Source organism: Bos mutus, chromosome 12, assembly GCF_027580195.1.
Source record: "Bos mutus isolate GX-2022 chromosome 12, NWIPB_WYAK_1.1, whole genome shotgun sequence".
NCBI lineage: Eukaryota > Metazoa > Chordata > Mammalia > Artiodactyla > Bovidae > Bos > Bos mutus.
The window spans coordinates 14,943,828-14,968,991 of record NC_091628.1 but is presented as its reverse complement, the minus strand read 5'-3'; the positions used below and the strand labels follow the sequence as shown (position 1 = coordinate 14,968,991).

At 44.3% G+C, this 25,164-nt stretch overlaps 1 long non-coding RNA gene and 1 other non-coding gene across 2 annotated transcripts; both read right to left on the bottom strand.

The window, feature by feature from the left end:
* Positions 1-156: 156 nt before the first annotated feature.
* On the bottom strand, positions 157-24,625 carry LOC138990251 (uncharacterized). Its single transcript, XR_011466369.1, has 4 exons — positions 24,591-24,625; positions 3,766-3,873; positions 3,544-3,631; positions 157-353 (listed from the first exon to the last, which is right to left on the bottom strand). It is a non-coding gene; the product is annotated as an uncharacterized lncRNA (long non-coding RNA).
* On the bottom strand, positions 11,435-11,508 carry TRNAC-ACA (transfer RNA cysteine (anticodon ACA)). The gene has a single exon. It is a non-coding gene; the product is annotated as a tRNA-Cys (tRNA).
* Positions 24,626-25,164: the final 539 nt, after the last annotated feature.

Genomic DNA, 25,164 nt, shown 5'->3' with positions numbered 1-25,164 from the left:
TGGTGGGTGGAGGGGGTGTCTATAGTCCATGGGGTCGAAAAGAATTGGACATGATTGAAGTGACTTAGCATGCACGCATACCCAGTTAGAGTCAAGATACACATTAAATACATAAATTATTAAAAAAAAAAACACACCTAACCTGAAGATGTTCCTGAACAGTTTTCTCTTGCAGTTTCTCCTGGAGGGGCAGTGTCCTGAAGCCACAGCCAGCATGAACAGGGCTGGGCACCCAGAGGAAACTATGACTTATTCCACCTGAGCCTGTGATCAAATTTCCTGTGAAGTCACATGATGATTTCATACAGGTTACTGTTGAGAAGAGATCTGCAGAGATTCAATGGGTCTCAGTACTGTAGAAAGGGAGACACATTAAAGATTAAAAATTCTACATTTATAAATATATTTATGAAGGGTATTATGCTAAGTGAAATAAGTCAGACAGAAAAACAAATACTATATGATATCACTTATATGCGGAATCTAAAAAATACGACAAACTAGTGAATATAATAGAGAGAAGCAGACTCACAGATACAGAGAAAAAACTAGTGGTTACCAGTGGGGAGAGGGAAGGGAGAAGAGGCATTACAGGAGTAGGGAAAAAAGGGTTATTATGGTATTATACGAAGTCACGTGTGTGAAATTTTTGAAAGTTGTAAAGCACTATAGAATTTAAAGAATTTTTCATTTAATTAAAAAATAAATATTTAAAAAAATATATATTAAAAAATCATGGTTCCTTCTTTTTTGATTATAAAAGTATTGTATGTTCATTAGGCAGATCCAGGTTTTGTGAGCCACAGAACTTATACAATTTGGGGCTACTTCTTTAAGGGAAAGAATGATAAATCAGGAATATAAAATGAACTATGATTTGATTATTGATTTTGAAGGGCCCCATGCAAGTATGGGGCCTGAAGCTTATGCTTCAGTAGCTTTACATCCAAACTGACCCTGAGGGTTGATACAGAAAATTAAGCCAAATCACATTTAACCTCGCTTCTTTCACTTAACATAATGTTTTAGAGGTTCATCCACGTTACAGGGTATTTTTCTCCTGCAATGCAGGAGACCTGGGTTTTATTCCTGGGTCGGGAAGATCCCCTGGAGAAGGGAATGGCAACCCACTCCAGTATTCTTGCTTGGAGAATCCCATGGACAGAGGAGCCTGGCGGGCCACAGTCTATGGGGTCGCAAGAGTTGGACATGACTGAGCGACTAAGCACACACAAACATCCTAGAGGGTATGTTGACTCTCTTTTGTTTCTGTTTTAAATAACAGTTTTATTAAGATAAAACTCACATACCATTCAGTTCACCTATTTAAAGTGTACAGAGTTGGTGGTTTTCAGTATATTCAGAGTCATGCAGCCATCACCATGATCCATTTCAGAACATTTTCATCCTCCCAAAAAGAAACTCTGTACTCATTAGCCATTGCTTGTCATTTCCTCCAACTCACCTAGCCCTAGGCAAAAATTAATCTACTTTCTGTCTCTATAGATTTGCCCATTCTGGAAATTTGCTATAAATGGAATCATGCAAAATATGGTCTTTTGTGACTGGCTTCTTTCACTTAGCATAATGTTTTAGAAGTTCATCCATGTCACAGGGTGTGTCAGTACTTCACTTTTATTGTTTAATAGTATTCTGTTGTATGGATATACTGCACTTTAAAAATCTGTTCATTAGTTGATGTGTTAATTCTGTAACCCCCTGAAGACACAAGTGACAGAATCCTTAAAGAAGGGGAAAATCTAGCCTCCTTAGTGTCACCCTTGGTTTTCTTTCTCCTGTTCCCTCACTTTTCGCCCTCTCTGACACTTCTGGTGTAACAGAAACTAAGAGGCATTGCTGCTGAATGGAGAGTCATCATTATCATTGTGACAAATGTTACTGAGAGTTCAGAGTTCATGGACTTAAGACAGGCCCTGCCTGCAGGTGGGATTCGGCAAGGACATGGACCAGACCCAGGCATTGCTGATGACCACAGTCCATTCCCAGGAGTGATGGATGACAAGTTTGGGGAAAATGGTGGTGGTTGTTGTTGTTGTTCGGTCGCTCAGTCTTGTCCGACTCTTTGTGACCTCATGGACTGCAGCACACCAGGCTTCCCTGTCTATCACAATCTGCCAGAGCTTGCTCAAACTCATATCCATTGAGTTAGTGATGCCATCCCACCATCTCATCCTCTTTCATCCCCTTCTTCTCCTGCCTTCAATCTTTCCCAGCATCAGGGTCTTTTCTAATCAATCAGCTCTTTGCATCAGGTGGCCAAAGTATTTGAGCTTCAGCTTCAGCATCAGGCCTTCCAATGAATATTCAGTACTGATTTCCTTTCCTGGTTTGATCTCCTTGCTGTCCAAGGGACTCCCAAGAGTCTTCTCCATCACCACAGTTCAAGAGCATCAATTCTTCGGTGCTCAGCTTTCTTTATGGTCCAGCTCTCACATCCATACATGACTATAGGAAAAACCATAGATTTGACTAGATGGATCTTTGTTGGGAAAATAATGTCTCTGTTTTTTAATATGCTGTCTAGGTGAGTCACAGCTTTTTGTCCAAAGAGAAAGCATCTTTTAATTTCATGGCTGCAGGCACCATCTGCAGTGATTTTGGAGCCCAAGAAAATGAAGTTTTTCACTCTTTCCATTGTTTCTTCATGAAGTGATGGGACCAGATGCCATGATCTTAGTTTTTTGAATGCTGAGTTTTAAGTCAGCTTTTTAACTCTCCTCTTTCACCTTCATCAAGATGCTCTTTAGTTCCTCTTTGCTTTCTGCCGTTAGGGTGGTATCATTAGCATATCTGAGGTTATTGATATTTCTCCTGGGAAACATGGAGAAGATCTCAAACCTGAGGCACCCTGAATGGGTAGGAGGTTTGGAGTTGGGTTGCCTCTTTGCCTCCACCTCTGAAGCTTGTATTTATATTCTTGACTTGGGGAATGGGCATGGAGCCAAGCCTAGCTGGAGCTCAGGGCTTTCTGGAGGATGCTGGCTTTATTATAAGGCTCTAGGGCCAGAGGATGCTGACCTTTGGACTATTTACTTCCATGGTCTGGAAGACACTGGGATGCTTCTGAGTTGCTGACTTCTTACTGTAACAGAGAACAGATTTTCCCCCTAACTCCCACCCTCTTGTGTCTAGGCTGGGCCTGAGATTTAAATTGACACAGGACAGATTAATAGGAGACAAGCATATAGATATTTGAAGTTAATTTTTTTTTCTCTGCATCACAAGCCATATAAGATCTTAGTCCCTTCACCAGGGGTTGAACCTGTGGCTCCTGAAGTGAAAGCATGGAGTCTTAAACACTAGACAACCAGAGAAATCCCCTGATGTTAATATTCCTATGTAGCAGGGAACCTTCAGAGAAAAGAAATGAAGACCCAAAGAAGGAGATGGGCCTGAGAGCTTGTAAGGCATTTCCACAAAGAATGATCGATTTTGGAACTTGACAAGACAGAGGAAGAAAGGATTTGGGTTGGGGCAATAAACTGTGGGAGAGTGACTAGGAACTAGAATGGGGGAACTTACGGAAGATACAGGTCATTTCAGTAGGTTTGTTTGTAGAGATGTATTTCAGCATTGACTCCAAGTCTCCAGTGGTAAGAATGCTCTTGCCCTGGTGCAGAGATGTCAAGGGAAATTTTATGTACTGATTTTAGGTGGAATGGGGGAGTTCAGAGAGCCTCATTCTTCCCCTGCAAGATTTGGTGAGGTATAATTTAGAAGACACACCCGCAGGGCTGCACTTACCAGAGCGGTGACACTTATGTTGGGGGGGCATCCTAGCATCCCTTCCAGGCTGGATGGTCCCCATTCATCCTGAAGCCAGCTCCCCACTCATCCACTTTTGGTGGGAATCTTCAAATGAGTAAATCAGAGAAAGACAAATATCATATGACATCGTTTATATGCAGAATCTCAAATAAAAAAATGATACAAATGAACTTATTTACAAAACAGAAACAGATTCACAGACTTAGAGAATGAACTAGTGGGCACCAGGAGAGAAAGGCTGGGGAGAGGGATAGATCTGGGTTTGGGATAGACACGTATGGGTGTGTGCGTGCTCAGTCGCTTCATTCGTTCTGACTCTTTGCATCTTACTCTTACAATCCTATGGACTGTAGCCCATCAGGCTCCTCTGTCCATGGGATTCTCCAGGCAAGAATACTGGAGTGAATTGCCAGGCTCTCCTTCAGGGGATCTTCTTAATCCAGGGATCGAACTCGCGTCTCCTTCATCTCCTGCATTGCAAGCAGGCTCTTTACTCCTGAGCCACAGAGGAAACCCGTGATGTTTACACTGCAGTATTTAAAATGGATAACCAACAAGGACCTACTGTCTAGCACATGGAACTCCACTCAAGGTTATGTGGTAGCCTAGATGGGAGGTGAGTTTGGGGGAGAATGCATACATATATGTGTATGGCTGAATCCCTTCCCTGTTGACCTGAAACTATCACCTTGTTAATAAGCTGTACTCCAATACAAAATAAAAAGTTTAAAAAAATAGATAACAGTGACCTACTGTAAAAAAAGTCATCAAGTGATTATTGAAATAATTTAATAAGTCATATTATTATTCTTATTCATGATTAATTACTGATTAGTCATTTTTTAAAGTTTTTTTTTTATGTGGACCATTTTTAAAGTCTTTATTGAACTGGTTACAATACCGCTTCTGTTTTATGTTTTGTTTTTTTTTTTGGCCACAAGGCATGTGGGATCCTAGCTCCCCAATCTGGGATTGAACCTGTGCCCCCTGCATTGGAAGGCAAAGTCTTAACTGCTAGACCTCCAGGGAAGTCCTTGATCAATCATTTAAATCACACTCTGAAGACAGTGATTGATGAGACGCTGGTTTTCAAAAATAAAAAGTGTAAGGAGAAGGAATGGATAAAAGAACAACAAAAAAAGAAGATCAAAGGGATGTTAATGAAGGGAAGAGGGGGACAGGTGTTGAGAAAACCAGATGTGGCTTTGCTCAAAGAAGCACACTTGTAGAGCCTGCCATTCATTTCTGGGACTCAACTTCTCTCCCCGTTTTCCTTTGGGGCCTCCTTGCTTTCAGTTTGAATGGATAAGAGGTGGAAATTAGGCAACAGGGTTATTCATCACATTGTGGGACTTCATTCCAATGTCCAGGATAATGGATTTAACCTCGAGATAAGGCTTTTTTTTTTTTTTTTTTTAAATAAAAGGGAAAGAAAAACACTCTCACAGCAGGCAGTTGTTTTCTCTGGAGGCTCCTGTGGTTTGAATATTATAGGTGGGCAGGTAAATAGATTAGATTTGTACCTGGGGGCTCGCAATGCACAGTGTGTTAGGAGGGCCCAGTTATGGAGTTCAGAGCATTGTTCTTGGGCAGTAATTGGTGGGAGGAGGGGGAATTACTTGTCATCTGATGTGTTTGTGGTGTTGGTCTTGCTATTCTGTTCCTTCGTACTTTTTCACCTTTATTCCTGGTTTTCTTCAGGGCCTGGGCAGAGGGTCCTTCTGAAAACACAACCCACATGGAAAATGCCTGAGAATAAATCTTTATGAAAGATTAAGCATATGAAGGCATCTGGTAGGCATGTTGGTGATCCTTCAAGGATCACTCTATAGGGAAGGAGAGGCAGCAGTGTTCCATGACAGCAGGGAGATTTGCACATGTCACCGGCTCCTCACTCCACCTCCCAGGCCATCCCTGTCACCTCCCCCCACTTACCTGGAATTAGATGTCCCGGTGCCTGCAGCTCGAGGTTTCCGTCTAGCAGAGCACAGTATGTGTGGTCCTGTTCTGCAGCCCTAGGTTTACATCCCTCCACCTCCCACCCCTACAGACAGTAGCCTCCCTAAGGATTTATCTCTGTGTCTCTGGCTTCCCAGGTGGCTTGGCGGTAAAGAATCCGCCTGCCAATGCAGGAGACACAGGAGACCCAGGTTCAATCCCTGGATCTGGAAGATCCCCTGGAGTATGAAATGGCAACCCATTCCAGTATTCTTGCCTGGAAAACTCTATGGACAGAGGAGCCTGGTGGGCTACAGTCCATGGGATCACAAAAGAGTGAGACACAACTGAATGACTGAGCACACACACACTCTGGAACTCAGCACGGTGCCTGTAACTTGGTTCATGTCAGTTTCAGATTTGTCAGTCTGCACCAGGTTCACTAAGTGTCCCCATTTGTAATAATACTTATTAAAAAGCTGTGACGTCACTATGCAGACAAAGGTCTGTATAGTCAAAGCTATGGTTTTTCCAGTAGTCTGTATGGATGTGAAATTTGGACCATAAAGAAGACTGAGAACTGAAGAAATGATACTTTTGAACTGCGGTGTTGAAGAAGACTCTTGAGAGTCCATTGGACAGTAAGGAGATCCAACCAGTCCAGCCTAAAGGAAATGAACCCTGAATATTCATTGGAAGGACTGATGCTGAAGCTGAAGCTCCAATACTTTGGCCACTTGATGTGAAGAACTGACTCATTAGATAAGACCCTGATGGTGGGAAAGATTGAAGACAAAAGGAGAAGGGGAGACAGAGGGTGAGATGGTTAGATAGCATCACCATCTCAATGGAGATGAATCTGAGCAAACCCTGGGAGATTGTGAAGGATAGGGAAGCCTGATGTGCTGCAGTCCGCAGGGTTGAAGAAAGTCAGACACGACTTAGTGATTGAACAGCAACAACAACATAGTAATACTTGCCTTTTCAATGGAATTAACAGATACAAAGAGATAAACAAGGATACTGTATAGCACAGGGAATTATAGTGATTATCTTGTAATAACTTATAATGGAGTATAATCTACAAAAATACAGAATCGCTATACTGTACACCTGAAACTAACACAATGAAAGTGTTTGTTGCTCAGTCATGTCATATTCTTTGCAACTCCATGGACTGCCAGACTCCTCTGTCCATGGAATTCTCCAGGCAAGAATACAGGAATCGATTGCCATTCCCTTCTCCAGGGGATCTTCCCGAGTCAGGGATAGAACCTGGGTCTCCTGCATTGCAGGCAGATTCTTTAGCATCTGATCCAACAGGAATATTGTAAATAAACTCTAATTCAGTGAAAAAGAAGCCATGTTCCCCAGGGCCTTGAATTTTGAAGACAACTAGAATGTCTCATTAACCAGGGATAATGTAACAGCATGCAGCTATATCCATAGGATGCATGCAAGTGCTGTGGTCATATCCCTTTGTCTCAGCCCAGAGGTCACCTACAGCTTTGGTGGGCAATTTTCATCCACTCCTGAAATGGGCATCTTCTAAAACGGCTCCTGGGAGGGTGTCTCCTGGTTATACGCCTAGTGTAAACTCTACTCCTGGAGCATGGGATGGACTGAGGAACTCACTTCTAATGACTACAATCCAACAACAGCGATGGGGTGTTACTTTTGGGATTAGATTTTAAAGACTGTGACCCTGGTCACACTCGCCCTCTCTTGCTCTCTTTGAGGAAAGCCAGCTGTCACGTTGTGAGCTGCTCAATGGAGGGGCCACATGACAAGGAGGGCTTTTCATCAACAGCCAGCAAGGGACTGAGGCCCTTAGGCCACCAGCCTGTGCGGAACTGTATCCTGCCAACTGCCACCTGAGAGAGCCTGCAGTTGGCTCCTCCCCAATTCGTTTTTTAAAAGTTTTATTTATAGTTATATCTTTGGCCATGCTATGGCACATGTGGATTTTAGTTCAGGAATCGAACTTGCACTCCCTGCCTTGGAAATGTGGAGTCTTAACCACTGGGCCACCAGGGACATCCCTCCCTCACAATGTGAACCTTTAGCTGCCTGCAGCCCAGTTATAACCTTGGTTGCAGCATTTTAAGAGATGCTGAGCAGAACGCCCAACTCGGCTGCACCTGGATTCCCAGCCCACAACAACTGGGATATTCATGTGTATTGTTTTAAGCCAGTTAGTTTTGGGGTAGTTTGTGACACAGCCATTGGTAACCAACGCAACTCACCTGCCTGCTTCTCTATGACTGAGGGTGTGCACTTCCCCCAGGAGTGTGGCATGTCCACAAGTGCCCTGGAGCTCATGTTCCCAGGAGATGTCAACCAATGAGGAATGGGGTTTGATAGATATCCCAGTAACCCTTGGGGGCACAGTCCTAAGGTGTATTATACACAATCATTCAGAGGACCCCAGAGGATGGAGCCATAGACATAACCCATTTCTTGAAGATAACCCTTTCTTAGCTTTCTTCCCGTCCCTGCTTTGCTTCGCCTACGTACCATGCTTCCTGGGATCCTCTCCCAAACAAACCACTAGTATCCAACTCATTTTTCAGAGTCTATTTTTTTTTTTTTTTGAGGAACCTACACTCAGACAAAGCCTGTATATGGTATTTTCCAAAAGTTTCCCTAAGGAATAGGGGAACACAACCCCTACTCAGACACCCTCTAAAAGTCATATTCAACCCTATTATTTAAGGTGATGACAGCTCTCTAGATTAGGATGAAAAGTCGTAGGATTAGCCTGAGCACTTTTGCAATACTTTCTATGTCTTCTGTCATTTCGTAAATCTAAACATCTGCTCCGCAATCCTAAGTCCTGGGACTTGTGACAATGACAACCGCAAACAACACATGCTTTAGAGTCTGGGATCTAGAGGTCCCAGCAATTAAGTAGTGAAGCTGTGTGGTTGGTCTCCAGAGATGCTGCGGATGTTGATGCCAAAGAGAAGGGCTGGTGGTCCGTTTCTCACTGCAAGGGCCTCTGCCGGCGCCTCCACTGGCTCTCTTGGTGCTGTTCGTAGGCCTGTTACTGAGTTGTCCTGCCTGCCGAAGTCACAGACTTTTCCTTCCTCCAGTAGTGTTTGGGCTCCATGTTTGAGGGCTAGTTGAATGTGACCTTACTGCTGGGACACTGTAACATAAGGGAAGGTTGAAAATACTTTCTGGAGTAATGATGGGAACTGTAGAAAGGAGAACTTGAAACCCATTGCCCCTTTTAATTAGCTGCTGGGTATAATGCTAGCTCAGTGGATTCTAAGCTGGGGCCGACTTTGCCCCCTTTCTGGAACATTTGGCACTATCTGGAGACTTTTTAAAAAGTTTTAAGATTTTATTTTGATGCAGATCATTTGAAAGTCTTTATTGAAGCTGTTAGAATTTGGCTTCCGTTTTATGTTTTGATGTGGGGGCCTTTTGAGGCATGTCGCATCTTAGCTGCATGGTCAAGGATCGAACCTGCACTCCTGGTATTGGAAGGTGAAGTCTTACCTACTGGACTGCCAGGGAAGTCCCTCTGGAGACATTTTTAATGGTCACAGCTTGGGGGAAGGGTTTTACCTACTGGCACATAGTAGGTAGAGACCAAGGATGCTGCTAAATATCCTGCGATACGCCATGCAGCCCCTCAACAAAGGATTATACAGCCCCAAGTGTCAACAGTGTCGAGGCTGAGAAACCCTGAATACCACAAGAATCTCTCCAAAAATAAAAGTGGAAGGATATGGGTTTTACATCATGCTGTTTACAGATGCAATCAATTTAGAAGTGAAAGAGCAACTTAAAAAAAAAAGTCAGAAAGCAGTGGTCTGTTGAGGAGACAGAAAATCCCAGTGGTTAACAGCACAGAGGTGAAGTCAAATGGAAGTGAGCTGGACGTCGGGGTCTGTGTTCACTTGGTCTCTGACTTGGAGCAATTGACCTCTCTCAGTATCAGCTTCCTTGTTTGTAACCCAGGTACAGTCATGGGGCCTGCCTGATTGAATGGTGATAAATAATCGAGGGGCACGTGTAAAGTATCTGGTACAAAGCATAGCATCCAGGGAGCGCCCAATAACTGGAAGAAAGATAGAGGCTTGGCAGGAAAGAACAGAAGCCTGGAATTTCAGTGCCAAGGGTCTATTGTTTCGGAGGAACCTACACTCAGGACTTTTCTGGTGGCTCAGTGGTAAAGAATCCACCTGCCAATGCAGGAGACTCAGGTTCGATCCCTGGGTTGGAAGATCCCCTGGAGAAAGAAATGGCAACTCACTCCAGTATTCTTGCCTGGGAAATCCGATGGACAGAGGAGCCTGGTAGGCTATAGTCCATGGGGTCTCAAAGAGTTGGACATGACTTAGCAACAGGCAGATAGGGATTCCCTGGTGACTCAGCACTAATGAATCTGCCTGTCAATGCAGCAGAGACAGGTTCGACACCTGATCCAGGAAGATCCCCTGGAGATGGAAATGGCAAACCACTCCAGTCTTCTTGCCTGGAAATCCCCATGGACAAAGGAGCCTGGCAGGCTATAGTCCATAGGTTTGCAAAGAGTCAGACATGACTGAGCGACTGAATGATGCTCAGATAAAGCCCCTATATGGTATTTTCCAGAAGTTTTCCTAGGGAATAGAGGAATAAAACCCCTATTCAGACACCCTCCAAAAGTTGTATTCAACCCTATTATTTAAGGCTGTATTAAGGTTGTATTTCTCAACACGGCATTGAGAAAAGGGAGTGTCTGTTCTCAAAAATATTTAGTATTAGGATGGAATCCTCTCTGAAACCCTGCCTGCGAAATCACCCCAGAATCTGCCTTCCCACCCAGACCTCGGTCATCTGAATTCCGACTGGTTTTGGTTTTCATTTTTCAGGATTTGTTCCTTGAGTGTAAATAAACAATCCATGGCTGGGCCTGTGGAGGCCTTCCCATGAAGGAGGGCACTCTCCCCCAGAGTTGGAGCGCACACAAGGAGGCCAGGGCGCCCGCCCGCGCCCGCGCGCCTCAGAGCCGGGGCGGGTTACCTCAGGGAGACCGCCGCGCACGACGCAGCCCAAGACAAATAAACGCTGACCCTTCTCGCGCTGAAATTCAGGCCATGAGGCCTCAGGAGAAGAATGATTCCTCACAGGCTGGGAGGTCTCCTGAAAGAGTCTGGTAGCTGGCTTCTGAGAGACAGGGGGAGAGAGGGAGAGAGATGGACAGAGAGACGGAAAGAAGACCGGGGCAGGGGGAGAATGGGGAAGAGAGGGAGGGAAGGACAGACAGACAGACAGTGAGAGACAGGGAGGAAGGGAGAGAGAGACAGAGAGGAGAGAGAGGAGAAGGAGGGAAGGAGACAGACAGAGACAGGGAGGAAGGGAGAGAGAGACAGAGAGGAGAGAGAGGAGAGGGAAGGAAGGAGACAGACAGACAGACAGTCAGAGATAGGAAGGGAGAGAGAGACAGAGAGGAGACTGAGGAGAGGGAGGAAAGGAGACAGACAGACAGAGACAGAGGGAAGGAGGGAGAGATTTGTTAGTTCATCAGCCCCACAGTTTTAGAGTCTGCACAGAATATCCTATAAAGAAAGAAAAGAAAGAGTGAATTCGCTCAGTCGTGTCTGACTCTTTGCAACCCCATGGACTGTAGCCCAGCTGGCTCCTCCATCCATCCATGGGATTTTCCAGGCAAGAGTACTGGAGTGGGTTGCCATTTCCTTCTCCAGGGGATCTTCCTGGCCCAGGAATTGAACCTGGGTCTCCAGCATTGTAGGCAGATGCTTTTACCATCTGAGCCACCAGGGAAGTCCTCAAATATCCTGTATGAACTCATCAACTGTGCTACTTAATCAAAAGAATAGTGGAATTCTAATGATGGCCATGACTCTTTCTATCATTCTCTGTTAGCTAAGAACATTGTCATCAGATTTTTTTTTTTTTTACTGTCACTGGTTATTTCTACTCAGGGCTAGAAACGCAAATCTTATGTTTTAAGATGACAAAACTGCTCTCCATTCTCTCCCGCTAATGGATGTAAATGAGCCGAGTCTCAGTTTCCCCATCAGGCAATTAATATCTCTATCTCACAGCACATCGTTTAAAAAGCAGGATGCACGTATAGGATCCTTCTGCCATTCTCCTCGCGCGTGAAGAGGTTGGCACAGACCATTTTCCCGTTTCCGTTGGGAAATATAAGCCAATAAATTTGCTGCCTGACAAAGCCGTGTGCCCATCACCTTCTGTGGCAGGGGCAGAGATGACCCAACAGGCTGGCGTCTGATCAATTTTTTCCATTTATGTGAGTAGGGGAAATGACTCGTAGCTAAGAAACCTGACCCGTCCCAGATGTAAGACAGGCTGGCTTGCCTGGGCTACTTAAACCAGACCGGACTCTGCGGACGGGGAGCACAATGACCCGGGTAGAATCCGTACCTATCATGTGTCCTCGGGCAGGTCAAGCCCCTCCACAGAGCCTGGGGTCCATTCTCCTCTTCAAGCTTGGCCGCCCGGGTGCAATTTGAGGTCCCCTCGGTGACAGTTACCAACATTCATTGCGGAAAACAGACTCGGATCTGTCCCCTCCTTCTCCCACTGGCATCATTGGCCGAAAATTGATCTTCAGGATTCCCGAAGCTGTGGTCAGCGCCCTCAGCACTAAGGGTGGGGCTGCCAGGCACCAGGGGCTTCAGGGACACATCTGAAAACCCGTGGTGTTTTCCTAGTAGCTGTATTCAGACAAAAGGTGGCCACTCCATTCTGGAAAAGCTGGCAGGAGGGGCGTCTGAGAGACAGCACACTTCCTGCAACCTTCTTCAAGAGTACATCTTGGAGACTTTCCTGGCAGTCCAGTGGTTAAGACTCTGCAGTGCCAACAGAGGGGGTGCAGGTTCGATCCCTGGTGGGAGAACTAATATTCCCACATGCCATGGGCCAGAGCCAAGAGATTAAAACAAATGAACAAACGCAAAGACTAGAGCTTGAAGCAACGCTGCATCCTGAGACCAGAGCCTCTGAATTGAGGGATCGGCCTTCCTCCTAACACTCCTGTTTGCACATCTGCCTTTAAGGAGCAGCTTTTCCAGGCCAGGAATTCGATTTTACGGTTGTCAGCAGTGGTCCTGGAGTGGAATGTGGAGGGGGAGGGAGGCTGGTGGGTGACAGCGAACATGCTTGACTTCCCCCTTTGAACGGTGCAGCCTGGCCATTTCCTGTTCCATCTTCATGTGGCTACAGGATGGCGATGTTTGGGAATGTTCTTTTTTTTTTTTTGGCTCAAACTGTGCAGCATGTGAGATCTAAGTTCCCCAACCAGGGATCAAGCCCGTGCCCCCCTGCACTGGAAGTGCAGAGTCTTAACCACTGCACCACTAGGGAAGTCCCCTAGGGACGTACCGTTACCTCTCAGCGGTGTTTACATCCTGGATTGGAGCCTCACCAGGGCACGTGCAAGTGATGGGTGATATGCGTAGGACTAGGAGCCTCCAAACCAGAAGCAAGAAGAAAAGAGGGAGGGTCATTTATTATGCGATTAAGCAAAAAAGCCAAATAAAAATATTGTGACCTGTATCCCCAAGTGTGTGTCAGTAAAAACAGAACATGGTTGACTCAACCAGGAAGCCATGCCATGGGTACCCACTGTCATCCTCAACGATGGAGCTCATGCTGAACGCTGGCAGACGCAGGGGTTCTTTCTCCCAACCCCGGAAGCTCTCCTGAAACTTTGCTCACAAGACTAGTTTAGCACTTCCACTGCAATATCACCAGGTCTGAGACTGGAAGCCCACTGAGGGCAGGAGCCATGCTTTTTTATTTTTATTTTAATTTAAAAATTTTTGGCTGCCCAGAGTGTTTGTCACAGTTTGCAGTACACAGGCTTTACAGTGTGTGGACTCAATAGTTGGGGCACATGCTTAGTTGCCCACAGCACGTGGGATCTTAGAACCTGAACCACTATACTGGAAGGCAGAGTCTCAACCACTGGACCACCAGAGAAGTCCCCCAAGCCGCATTCTTGTTATCTGTTTCCTCAGTTTTGAGGACACAGTGTAAACAACCCAGGCACGTTGCAAGTTAAATTAATGACTCTTTGAAGCAGCATCCCAGAAACAAGAATTCCGACAGGTCAAGTCGTCTGAGAATGAGCCCCAAAGGTGAGATTTGGCCTGAGCTTTGAAGAAGAATCAAGGGAGAGAGGGCTGAGGAAGGAGTGGTACTCAAAGCCCCCTCCCCACTTACCCCACCCAGACCTGAGCATGAGGGACCTGGCAGAAGTGGAAGCGAAGACGCATGGACGCATGAGAGGTGAGTTCAGGGCTGGTTGCCGCATGGGAGGAAAAGCAAAGGCTCATGGTAAAGGAAAGAGGAACTCACCCCAGTATTCTTGCCTGGAGAATCCCATGGACAGAGGAGCCTGGTGGGCTAAGGTCTGTGGGGTCACAAAGAGTCGGACACGAGTGAATGCCTGAGCACACGCAACTGGAAAAGTGGATCAGAGCCTTGGATTCGAAGAGTTTTGAAAAACTGTTAACGCCTTTTTACTTGATTCTTATCATTTTTTTTTCCCACCAGTGATTGTGTGAGCTTGGGGTTGAGATGGGTGAAGTGGCTGTGTGCTTGAATCCCCCAGGAGACTGCGGAGACGAGATGATCCTCAGGCCCCAAGTTCTGGAGGCAGGAACGGGTGTCCTGACCTGCTCTGGCTACAGGTGGCCCCAAGTGACCACCCCTGCTTCTCTGTTCCTGTGGCTCCAACAAAGGCTCCTTCCAGCTACACCGCCTGCCCTCCACCCTGCACCAGCCTTGTCCTGGCTTCAGGGGGCAGGGAGGAGACCGCACAGATTTGTGACTTCAGAACAGGAGGGGGCGCCGGTAGGGGGACAGAGGGATGGAGCTACCCTGACCAGCAGGAGTTGGCTAGATCAGACAGGGGCCCTGGTGAGGCTGCAGCTGAGTGTGGCTGAATCCAGAAGCCAGCAGCCCCCTGGGAAAGGCGCTGAGCCCAGATCAGACCTCTCACATACACATTCACAAAATGCTTTTACTTGGTTTGCAGCATAGACATCCCTTGGTGTTGTGCAAGTTCAGCGAATTACTGGGGATCTAGATGCCTCTTTTATTCCAGTTAATCAGATTATCTTGACTGATTAAATAGGATTTGTTAATAACATTCATGTATGAGCCGTGGAGAGCTTTATTAATAAGTCATTATGTTGGGGACTTTAAATACCTGGCCTTCAAAAGCAATTCCAAGTTGTTTATGTCTCTCGGACTTCTGGACTCTCTAAGAAAATGGCTTATGCCTGGTGTATTACATTCCTGCAACACTCAAAGACCTCACTGAAAAAAAAAAACCAGGGCTACGTCCCAAGCCTTGACAAAGCAAACTACTGCTCTGAAAGGTATGTTCTTCAGTTTTTCTTTGTGTGTTTTTTTTTTTTCCTGATCTTTCTTTAGAAGACTTGTCCTCTTGAGTGGTTCTTGGTGAAGAAATGTATAACAATACAAAACAGGCCCCTCTGGGTGATGATGGATACATGCGGTCTGTTCTTCTCATGTTAGAGACAGGATCCCATAAATTGCTTGCCTACTATGCTCCCTCATGGAGGGAGGAAGTGAGTTAAGGAGCTGAGTGAGCAAGTGTTGGAGTCCAGAGGCCTCAACTTTCTTAGTTTAATTATCTCTGTAATTAACTCCACGGTTGATGACAGCAAGTGAGCCGGGCTGTGACGATCGAATGGAGGCTTGGAGTCAGGAGGGGTTGAAGTCCTGGCTTTTCCGGGTGGTAAACCTGGCCCAGTTGGTGATTCGGTGCCTCGGTTCCCTCATCTATCCCCACCTGTGTGTTTTAGGATTAAATGAGTTATCATATGTAAAGTGTTTAGGACAGGGCCTGGCACGTTTTGGGATCTCACTGCATGGAGGCTTCTGTAATGTCCAGCTGGTTGCTGTTACTGCTTTGATGGACAGAGCTGCAGGCAGGCACCTATACTGAGAGCTTCCCCGCCTCTTCAACAGATTCATTATGTGGAGAATGAAGGACACGGAAACCATTCTTAGCGGGGCGCACAGGATATCAGGCAGGTGTCACCTACTCATGGGCTCTCAAAAGCCAAGCAGGCCACTTCTGCTCTGAGAGAAGTGGAGGCTCTGACAAGGCACATGGGAGCCCCAGGCATTGGAGAGGGCAGATCTGTCTAAAGGCATTCAAGGGCAATGTTAAAGACACTCTGTAGGGGACTTCCAGGGGTCCAGTGGTTAAGACTCTGCCCTCCCAGTACAGGGGCCTGGGTTCTGTCACTGATCGGGGAACTAGATCCCACCTACTGCAACTAAAGATTCCACGTGCCACGGCTAAGACCTGGCGCAGCCAAATAAATAAATATTTGTAAAAATCATGAAATACAAAAGCAGCAACAACAAAAAACACTCTGTGGGCTGTATAGCCCTTCACACTATATCCTGCCCAGAGCTGATATAATTACAGTTGCCTCTCTGAATCCAGGAATATGGACTCGTGTATATGGAAGGCTGAATATATTCATTGTACGATACCATGTGATGCTACAAAGGACTTGAACATCAGTGGATTTTCATATCTGAGGAGATCCTGGGGCCAATCCCCCATGGATCCCAAGGGATGACTGTACTGAGTTTTGAAGTGAAAAGGCAGGTAGGATGGGTTAAAACCATCCTCAGAGAAGAACTGAGGAAACTATATTATGGCCAAAATAAAGGTGGAAACTCCTATCCTTTGGACCTGGGGTGGTCTATCCAGTCCCCCGGGGGTTCAGTTCAGTCGTTCAGTTGTGTCCGACTCTTTGTGACCCCATGAACCGCAGCACGCCAGGCCTCCCTGTCCATCACCAACTCCCAGAGTCTACCCAAACCCATGTCCATCGAGTCGCTGATGCCATCCAACCATCTCATCTCCTGTTGTCTCCTTCTCCTCCTGCCCTCAATCTTTCCCAGCATTAGGGTCTTTTCAAATGAGTCAGCTCTTTGCATCAGGTGGCCAAAGTATTGGAGTTTCAGCTTCAACATCAGTCCTTCCAATGAACACTCAGGGTTGATCTCCTTCAGAATGGACTGGTTGGATCTCCTTGCAGTCCAAGGGACTCTCAAGAGTCTTCTCCAACACCACTGTTCAAAAGCATCAATTCTTCTGTGCTCAGCTTTCTTTATAGTCCAACTCTCACATCCATACATGACCACTGGAAAAACCATAGCCTTGACTAGACGGACCTTTTTTGCCAAAGTAATGTCTCTGCTTTTGAATATGCTATCTAGGTTGGTCATAACTTTTCTTCCAAGGAGCAAGCATCTTTCAATTTCATGGCTGCAATCACCATCTGCAGTGAGTTTGGAACCCAGAAAAATAAAGTCAGCCACTGTTTCCACCGTTTCCCCATCTATTTCCCATGAATTGATGGGACCAGATGCGATGATCTTCGTTTCCTGAATGTTGAGCTTTAAGCCAACTTTTTCACTCTCACTCTCCTCTTTCACTTTCATCAAGAGACTCTTTAGTTCTTTTTCACTTTCTACCATAAGGGTGGTGTCATCCGCATATCTGAGGTTATTGATATTTCTCCCGGCAATCTTGATTCCAGCTTGTGCTTCTTCCAGTCCAGCGTTTCTCATGATGTACTCTGCATAGAAGTTAAATAAGCAGGGTGACAATATACAGCCTTGACGGACTCCTTTTCCTATTTGGAACCAGTCTGTTGTTCCACGTCCAGTTCTAATTGTTGCTTCCTAACCTGCATACAAATTTCTCAAGAGGCAGGTCAGGTGGTCTGGTATGCCCATCTCTTGAAGAATTTTCCACAGTTTATTGTGATCCACACAGTCAAAGGCTTTGGCATAGTCAATACAGCAGAAATAGATGTTTTTCTGGAACTCTCTTGCTTTTTCGATGATTCAATGGATGTTGGCAATTTGATCTCTGATTCCTCTGCCTTTTCTAAAACCAACTTGAACATCTGAAAGTTCATGGTTCACGTATTGCTGAAGCCTGGTTTGGAGAATTTTGAGCATTACTTTACTAGCATGTGAGATGAGTGCAATTGTGCGGTAGTTTGAGCATTCTTTGGCATTGCTTTTCTTTGGGATTGGAATGAAAACTGACCTTTTCCAGTCCTGTGGCCACTGCTGAGTTTTCCAAATTTGCTGGCATATTGAGGGCAGCATTTTCACAGCATCATCTTCCAGGATTTGAAATAGTTCAACTGGAATTCCATCACCTCCACTAGCTTTGTTCGTAGTGATGCTTCCTAAGGCCCACTTGACTTCACATTCCAGGATGTCTGGCTCTAGGTGAGTGAGCACACCATCGTGATTCTCTGGGTCGTGGGGTGGGGGGAACCTGGATGTAGAGCCTGGATAACACTGGGAGCCTCTCCCTGTCACCTGATTAGCACCCTTGTTTTATCTATTTCCTCTTCCTCCATTTCTTCTTGCCTCATGTTTTATTTCTCTTTATCTTTACTTCCCAAGTTTGTGTCCTTCCTTCTCCCCACCCAAGGCCTAGCATGGTGCTCAAGGCTGCCTAGGGCCACTGTGAAGAGTCAGTCATTCTGAACTGGGGGAGGAGGCAATGTGGGTTCATGAATGTTCTAATGGGCCACTCTAATAGCAGAATATTAGTATCTTAAAATATTAATTCTGGGAAGAGGCATTAGCAAAGCAAGGAGGCCTGAGTAGCAAAATATGAAAGCTCAAAGAAGAGTTGAAGAAAAGTATAAAACCAGAATGCCAATGAACTTAATTTCTGTTTCTTCTCAGCAGACACCAGAAACTACTCAGAGACATAAACTCATTTTCTGTGCTATAAATAATACACAAAAAGAAATCATTTCTTGGTCTTAGCTAGTAATCCACTGTATTTGGTTAAGTCATCCCCAGCCCTTATAATCTGCTAAATTTCTCAAAGTAAACCATAAAATAGTCTTTGGATGAAGTTACATTAGCTACAAACATCAGCAAGAACCACACCCTGATCATCACATGGGAGAAATGGATCCCGACTAGCTGAAGAACAAGAAGTTAAAGGGAATAAACCAGCCTCCCAACAAAGGAAAGAAAGCAAATAGCCCAACAAGAAAAATAAGAAATACGAGACACATGACTGTGAATGAGACTGAGGTGGTGAGGAATCGTGGGGAAAATATGGCTGGCTGGCCCATTTTAAGTATAATGTGAGAAATACAGTCTATGGGTGTCACATTGTGAATATGACCCCCGGACGTAAGTTTAGTGTCAGGATGCTGTCCAAGTGCATGCTCAGTCGTGTCTGACTCTTTGAGACCCCATGGACTGCAGCCTGCCAGGCTCCTCTGTCCATGGGATTTTCCAGGGAGGAATGCTGGAGTGGGGTGCCATTTCCTTCTCCAGGGGATCTTCCCGACCCAGGGATCAAACCTGAGTCTCTTGCATCTCTTGCATTGCAGGTGAATTCTTTACCACTGAGCCATCTGGGAAGCCCAGTGTCAAGATGACTGGAACTCAGAATCTGATTCTCTTTGTACCTCTTTAGTCTTAGATGTGCTAATTCACCTTCCTGTGCATTAGTTCCCTCATTTGGAAAATGAGTATGATAGCATCATGAAGATCACATGAGTTAATGTAAGTGAGTTACCTAGACCAATACTCGGACAGAAGCAAATCTGAAAGTGGTAGCTGTTTTATTGGTTGGGGCCGATAAAATCACCTACCATAATAAAGTTTTCTCCAAATCTAATTAACTACGTGAGGCGTTCCCTCTTCCTCCGTGATTCGGTCGCATTCTGCTTCACTCTTTAGAAGAAAGAGCTAAGCATGGAGCATCTTTCTTCACACTTTTACCCTCCTCTCAGTTTATTGCCCTTTGAATTTTGGTATAATAGTTGTTTTATTGCAATTTCTCTTCCTTAAAAGTACCCTCTGCTTCTAGAAATACATGTATCTCTGTTTCTCCCTTTGAGATTCCAATACAATGACTTTTTTTTTTTTTTTAAACTGAAGGAGAACTGCTTTACAATGTTGTGTTGGTTTCTGTCATACAACAACATGAATCAGCCGTAAATATACACGTATCCTCTCCCTCCTGAACCTCCCTCTTACCCACCACCCCACCCCACCCCTCTAGGTTGTCACAGAGCCCTGGGTTGAGCTCTCTGTGTTATACGGCAACTTCCCACTAGCTATGTTATATATTATAGTGTATACATGTCAATGCTACTCTCTCCATTAGCCCCTTCCACTCCTTCCCCAGCTGTGTCCACAAGTCTGCTCTCTATGTCTTCATCTCTATTCCTGCCCTGCAAACAGGTTCATCAGTATCATTATTCTAGATTACATCTATACATGTTAATATATATTTGTTTTTCTCTTTCTGACTTACTTTACTCTGTATAATGGGCTCTAGGTTCATCTACCTTACTAGAGCTGACTCAAATTTGTTCCTTTTTATGGCTGAGTAATATTCCATTGTATATATATGCCACAGCTTCTTTATCCATCCATCTGAATGACATATGTATTTCTATATGACATAACTCCAACAGAAATGAAAAGATGACAGCAACAGATTTTGGAAGGTGGTAAGCACTTGGACGAATGTTGGCTAACTTGGCTGACCTGAAGTGTCAGAGTCCTAGGCCAACGGTGGGGAGAACAGAAAAGCAGCCCAGTTTTTTAGAGGACAGTCAAAGGCTCAGGAATTCATGATACAGGTATTTAGGGGACTGGATTTGAAGGTGAGGCTAGAAACATGAATATTGATGAAAAGTTCATTTGAGAGGTAATTTGATTCCTAAACATCTTCTCTTGCCTGTGTAGCCTAGGGACTATTCTTTACCCATTCCTGAAGAAGATGAGTGTTATTCTCTTAAGACGATAAGGCGGGGGGAAATGTCAGGCACAGCTGAGAGTGGGGATCCTCTAGAAAAGGGGACTGGCTCCCAGCTCTTTTTCCTCACTAAGCTTCCAGAATATTGACAGCCAGGCAGGAGAGCAGATAATCCTTTTCTGGGAATTTGGGGTCGCTAAGAGTCTTTGGAAGGAATGATGTTAAAGCTGAAACTCCAGTACTTTGGCCACCTCGTGCGAACAGTTGACTCATTGGAAAAGACTCTGATGCTGGGAGGGATTGGGGGCAGGAGGAGAAGGGGATGACAGAGGATGAGATGGCTGGATGGCATCACTGACTCGATGGACGTGAGTCTGAGTGAACTCCGGGAGTTGGTGATGGACAGGGAGGCCTGGTGAGCTGCGATTCATGGGGTTGCAAAGAGTCGGACATGACTGAGCGACTGAACTGAACTGAACTGAACTGAAGAGTCGGACATGACTGAGTGACTTCACTTCACTTCACTTCACTTCAAGAGAAAAGACCTAAAGATACTAATATCAGAGTTTTCCTAAGGTGAGGTCCCAGTCAGATCTTCTTACACTGAAGCTCAAATCAAATAAGCCCCATCCATGTGCTCAGAGCTTATAAACAGAGCTGAAAGCTTTGTTCTTAAATATGAGCAGACAACCAACGATTACTAGACAATTGAGATAAGCATTTAAAAATAAAGATGGAGACCAAAATAAACAAATAACAATAATAATAATAATAATAACTTGGAGAGATAGAGATCATGTGAGAAAACACTTAATATTCTCAGAGAAAACATCCATGAAACAAGAAGCGGATGCTGTAAAATATCAAAGAAATAAAAGAGAGCTTTTGAAAATTAAAACCACTATTGCTGAAATGGAAAACTCACTAGAGGGGTTGGAAGATAAAGTTGCAAAATATCTCAGAAAGTAGGCCACCAAGGTGGGAGAGGGAAAAAGAGAGAAAAGATATGGCTAGAAAAATAGAGGGAATGAAATCATCATTAAATGAAGAAAATTTCATAGAATGGCATGCCGAGGACAACGGGTGAAAATAATCCCACCTTAAGGTACATCATCACTGGGACTTCCCTGGTGGTCCAGTGGTTAAGAATCTACCTTCCAATGCAGAGGACGCAGGTTTGACCCCTGGTCAAGGATCTACTATAAGATTCCACATACCGAGGGGCAACTAGGCCCCTGTGCCACAACTGCTGAGCTGGTGAGCCCCAGGGAAGACCCATTGCAGCGCCCCACACCAAAAGTTCATCATCCTTAGTTTTCAGACTACTTCAAGGGAAGAGACCATAGGCCTCCAGAGAGGAAAACCAAGCTACAAAGGACTGGACATCTGAATGGCTGTTTTTCTCCATAAGAATTCTGAAATATAATAATGGATTGATGCCATCAAGATTCTGAGGTACAGTTGCATCTAGAAGAGGACTCTATATATCTAGTCAAATCCCAACCGAGAGGGTAGCATAAAAACATTTTCCGGCTCATGAAATGTTTAATTTCCAAGCGCTCTTTGTTGAAAATCTCCTGGCAGAGTTAAGATAAAGGGCGACCTGACTTTGGGAACAGGAGATCTCAGTGATCTCCCTCAGCTTCTGGATGAGGGAGAGGAATCTTTGTGAGGCATAAGGAAAACCAGATGGATTGGAGCAGTCGAGGTTTCCAGGAGAGGACTTTCAGATGACAATGACACAAGAGTTGATAACATCTAATGTCTTGATTCAGACAGCTGAATGTCTGTAGATAATTCTTGACTACATTGGTGGACAGGTTCAGATTGACTCAATAGCAATACCGACAAAACCAAGCAAAGGAAATAATGATGAACACTTGGCCAAACATAGTGCAGAAAGTAATCAGAGAATAATATTATTATCCTTATGCAATCACTGATTACTGATCTAACCAAAGTTACACATGCACACATAGACTGACAGATAATATATTGAGAGGATATATGAGTGAATATTTTTTACATCTTTTTTAAATTGAAGCATAGTTGATGTGCAATGTTCTGTTAATTTCTGTTGTACATCAAAGTGATTCAGTTATATATGTATATATAGCTTTGCTGTACATCAAACTGATTCAGTTATATATATATATGTATTATATATAACTTTGATGTACAGCAGAAATTAACAGAACATTGCAAATCAACTATGCTTCAATTTTTAAAAGATGTAAAAAAATTCACTCTCTCTCTCTCTATATATATATACATTCTTTTTAACAATATTCTTTTCTGTTACGATTTATCATAGAATATTGAATAGAATTCCTTGTGCTATACAGTAGGACCTTGTGGTTTATCCATTCTGTGTATAATAGGTTTGCATCTGCTAACCCCAACTCCAGTATTCATGCCTGAAAATCCCCTGGACAGAGAAGCCTGGCAGGCTACAGTCCATGGGGTCGCAAGAGTGGGACACAACTGAGCGACTAAACCACGACCACCAACCCCAAACACCCATTCCATCCCTCCGCCAGGCCCCTCCCCCTTGGCAACTGCAAGCCTGTTAGATGTACCAGTGTATCGATGGAGTATAAGTGAGCTGAATTCTCACCTTTCATAGTGGAAAGACAGTGTATAATGTTTTCATCTAGGAAAAAAGTAATCTCAATAATTGGGCTGAATAAAAAGCTAGAAAAATATTAGACACATAATTAGAGAAATAAACTATTAGGGATATGATGATGGCCGGAGAAGGCAATGGCACCCCACTCCAGTACTTTTGCCTAGAAAATCCCATGGACGGAGGAGCCTCCATGGACTAGGACCCCTCTAGTTCATGGGGTCGCTAGAGTCGGACACGACTGAGTGACTTCACTTTCACTTTTCACTTTCATGCATTGGAGAAGGAAATGGCAACCCACTCCAGTGTTCTTGCCTGGAGAATCCCAGGGACGGGGGAGCCTGGTAGGCTGCCGTCTATGGGGTCACACAGAGTTGGACACGGCTGAAGTGACTTAGCCTAGCCTAGCCTATGATGATGGCAAGAGAATCAGCTGAAAAAGTGAGAAAGTAGTTGCCTCTGCAAGGAAAAGAAGTGAGAGGGGATGGGTGTGACTGCTGTTTCTGCAGTAAGCCTTGTAAAAGGATTCCACTCTTTAAACGTGTGTGTGCTCAGCTCGGATAGAAAGAAACAAACAAAAGAAACAAACAAAAAGTCACAGATGTGACTCTCACATCCCCAACCGTTTTATCTTTGACAATTTAATCCGCATGTATTGCCGCAATTTTACATATTACTCACTGGAAATAATGCATTGTTTCTGGTCTGTGTAACTGTGCCTTTCCTAACTGCATCACCTTCCTCAAGGAATTTACTTTTGGATATGTTGGAAATTCAGTTTGAAATTTGTGTTTCAAATTTTGTTTTGGTTGTTCCTCTTGAATCTCCCCATTAGCATCAGCAGATAGTCTATTTTTTTCTGGTTGGTTTTTCAGAAAAGAGCTCATCTCTAGTCTGTCCTCTACAAGTTTCTTTAGCAAATAACTTTAAGGTTTGATGTCTTTGGGTCTGCGGGAGGCATGTTTGTTCCTTTTCTCTTGTATCCACATTAGTGCTATTTTTTGGTGGTGAAATGACTGATAAATACATAAAATCAAAAGAGGAACTTGAAGATTGCCTAAGATTAGAAGTATGTGTTTATGTTAGTGATAGGAATTACACTTCTAGGATGGTTCTAAGAACAATCAGAGATGAAGTTAAAGATGTTCCTATAAAGATATCCATCAAAGCCTTATTTATGACAGAAAAACATTGTAATGTACTTAACATCTAACTCGAGGGGATTATAGTACATGCAAAGGACTGAGCTGAATGTAGCCATTAGGAAACATGCTAAGGAGACTATCTATTGTTATGGAAATATAATCTGTTGCTAAATGAAATAAATAGACCAGTAGACCAAAAGACCTTGTGTAGCAGTGCTTAGTTTTTGTAAAAAAATTTCTATCTATGGTAAATGTAAAAGAAAGGAAAGTCATATATTAAAATACTTACAGTGGTTCTTGCTGGCAAATGAGACCTTAAGTGACATTTCCTTTGTTGTGTTGCTCCCCAAGCTTTCTCCATGGAGCATGAATACATCTCGTAGTTAGGGGGAAAGTGCAGTTTAAAAACAAAGTCAAATGAAACATAGAGCCAGCTTTATTTTTCTTGCCACTGGGAAGAATTGGCTTTGCTGGCATTAAGATGATGGGAGGAAAGAGAGTAGAAATCCTTTTGATCAATGCTATCTTTTGCATGGCTTTGGATTTGGAAGGTTGACATATTCAGGGCAGGTTGTATTATTTGTTCTGGCAGTGTGAGTAGACTTGTTTCTTATCTTACCCTGGATTCTTCGGATTACTGCCATTTTAAAGTAGTTTATAACAGTATGGCTACTCAAACCATTCTAAGGTATCAGATTTAATAGATTTGCTACTTAACTTAAATCAAAGGCTCTCTAATTGGAGAGTTGAGTAACCTGCCAGTTCCTAGGCAATTAGAAGATTAGACTCCCTATATGTTTTTCCTCTACTTGCTTAGACAAGAGGCTTTTTGTTACCGTATAAATCTTTAATGCTAGGCTTGA